Genomic DNA, 2,461 nt, shown 5'->3' with positions numbered 1-2,461 from the left:
AATAATAGCTATCAAGCTACCATTGGCATGTTGCCGTTTGAAGCTCTTTACGGCAGAGGTTGAAGGTCCCTTGTTTGCTGAGGTGAGATTAGGGAGAGGAAACTGGTGGAAACTGAGTTAGTGGAGTTGACGAATGAAGCCATGCAGAAGATCAGGGCTAGAATGCTAGCAGCGCAAAGTAGACAGAAAAGTTACGCGGATGTTTGGCGTAAAGATATGGAGTTCGAAGTAGGTGAAAAAGTGTTCCTGAAAGTGGTGTCGATAAAGGGTATCCTGAGATTCGGGAAGAAGGGTAAGCTAAATTCGCGTTTTGTAGGGCCATTCGAGATCTTGGAGCGGGTTGGCTCTATGGTTTACCATTTGGCCTTGCCACCGTCTCTTTCCACGGTCCATAATGTCTTTCATGTCTCCATGCTGAGGAAGTATTTAACGGATCCGTCTCATGTGGTGGACTTTGAGCCCTTGCAGCTGAATGAAAACTTGAGTTACAAGGAGAAGCTCGTGCAAGTTGTAGCCAGAGAGGTGAAAGTTTTGCGTAGCAAGGAGGTGCCACTGGTGAAGGTTCTATGACAGAACCATCAGTTTGAGGAAGTAACTTGGGAGTGAGAGGACGAGATGAGAGCACTGCATCCAGAGCTCTTCCAGGATTAGAACTTTCAAGGACGAAAGTTTATTAAGGGGGGAAGAGTGTGACGACCCAAAGATTTGTACTTTAAAAAAAACAAGAAGAAAGAAAAAAAAAAGAAAAAAAAAAAGAAAAAGAATTGATGGTTAATTTAGGAAAAGAAAGAGGGAATTGGGGTTATAAAGGTGATTTGGGGGACTTCGAATTGCGTGCAAAGGAAAAAAAGAATCTCTCTTTCTTTTCCCTTCTTCTTCCTCCTCCAGTCGCACGTCTCCCCTCACTGTGCAGTCGCTGCCGCCTTCTTCTTTTTCGACAAACCTTCCACTTCCAGCCGCGCTCATCGATCGCCTTTTCTTCCCCGTCCGCCGCTCGATTGTAGGTTCTGATTATTTCAACTGCGTAGAACTTCGACCGCCTCCAGCCGCTCGACCATGGGTCTCCAGCCCCGCAAGATTCCAGTCGTTCCAGTCGCGTCGTGGGCTTCCAGCCGCGCCGAGTTATTCAATCGTTTTCTTCCGTCTCCATTCTCCATCCGCTAGCCGTCGATTAAACCCCAAGCGTCGCCCGCCTGTCGTCGGTTCTGGTCGCCGTTGGATCGCGGCAGTTCCAGCTGATCTGTCTGTTGAGGTAAGTTCGATTCTTTTTTTTTTTTTGGCAGTCCATTGTTATTTGGGATTCTTGGGTCTAACCTAACCTTCACCTATGGAATTCTTGATTGGTTTCAGGAATTGTGGCAGTGAAGGAGTTTTTTTAGCAGAGTGAGGGTTCGTTTTGGGACAGTTTGTTATCCTAAGGTAAGTGGTTTACTGCCGGTTTTGCCCTAAGATCTTGATAAGCCTGCTGAAAAATTCTTATGACATGTATGAGTAAACTATGATAAAATTTGATATGGGTAACTGTGTTGAAGTTGACGTATGAGAATAGTTGGGTAAACTGTGATAATGTGATAAGGCTTGATGTATGAGTAGACTAGGATAATGTGCTAAGGTAGGTGTAAGATGTATGGGTAATTATGCTGACTCATGGCCTTGATTGCATGCTTTTGGTCGTCTGAGGTTTTAATGACTGTTAGTTTCCGACTTTATGATTATATGCTTATGTCCATGATTGTATGCTTATGTCCATATGAGATTTTGGTTACGGTTAGTGTTACCATTGGGCTATGCTCATCGCTGTGAGCCTTCGGGCCCACACCCTATGCTTGTGTCCTTTTTGGGATCACCACTTGTGTTTATGCCTGTGACCTTTGTGTCACTATTTATGAAATCATGTCTTCGGGTAGATTCGCCCCTTATGCCTCTTTGTGTCACTATTTATGAAATCATGTCTTCGGGTGGGTTCGCCCCTTATGCCTTTCTTATTTTTCAGGTAAGGGTAATGACAGACCGGTGCATGACAAGAGAGATCAGTGACCATTAGGACCTTTCGCACTTAATATCATGTTTTTTTTTTTTGGAGTCTGATTTAGGAGTTAGGTGTCTTAAACTCTCGTGCAAAATTTATTAATTTTATTATTTGACTATTTAATAGTTTTCACTTTTAAATTTGGGGTGCCTCGAACGGTAAATTTATTTTATTTTATTTTATCTTATTTTTGTTTTATTATTATTTAAACCGTCAACTTAAATACCTTTAAACAAGATTGTAGATTGATTGAGTTTGTAACCGTGTTTTATAAGATAACAACATACTTTAACTATTAAAACAAGTTGTTATTGAACCTAAGTGAATATGCTGCTTATTTTTGTTATAAGTTTTAAATGCTAATTCATTTTATAACTCTTATAGAACTATAGACATGCTATAACATGCAATTAAGCATTCCATACTTTAATA

The 2,461-nt window shown here is 41.4% G+C and overlaps 1 long non-coding RNA gene across 1 annotated transcript; it reads left to right on the top strand.

Moving 5' to 3' along the window:
• Nucleotides 1–819: 819 nt before the first annotated feature.
• Nucleotides 820–2,169, top strand: LOC120078416. Its single transcript, XR_005482010.1, has 3 exons — nucleotides 820–1,252; nucleotides 1,351–1,419; nucleotides 1,994–2,169. It is a non-coding gene; the product is annotated as an uncharacterized LOC120078416 (long non-coding RNA).
• The last annotated feature ends 292 nt before the right edge of the window (nucleotides 2,170–2,461 follow it).

Source organism: Benincasa hispida, chromosome 5, assembly GCF_009727055.1.
Source record: "Benincasa hispida cultivar B227 chromosome 5, ASM972705v1, whole genome shotgun sequence".
NCBI classification, from domain to species: domain Eukaryota; kingdom Viridiplantae; phylum Streptophyta; class Magnoliopsida; order Cucurbitales; family Cucurbitaceae; genus Benincasa; species Benincasa hispida.
Note: the sequence above shows the minus strand (reverse complement) of the source record. Positions and strands in the feature narration are given on the sequence as shown.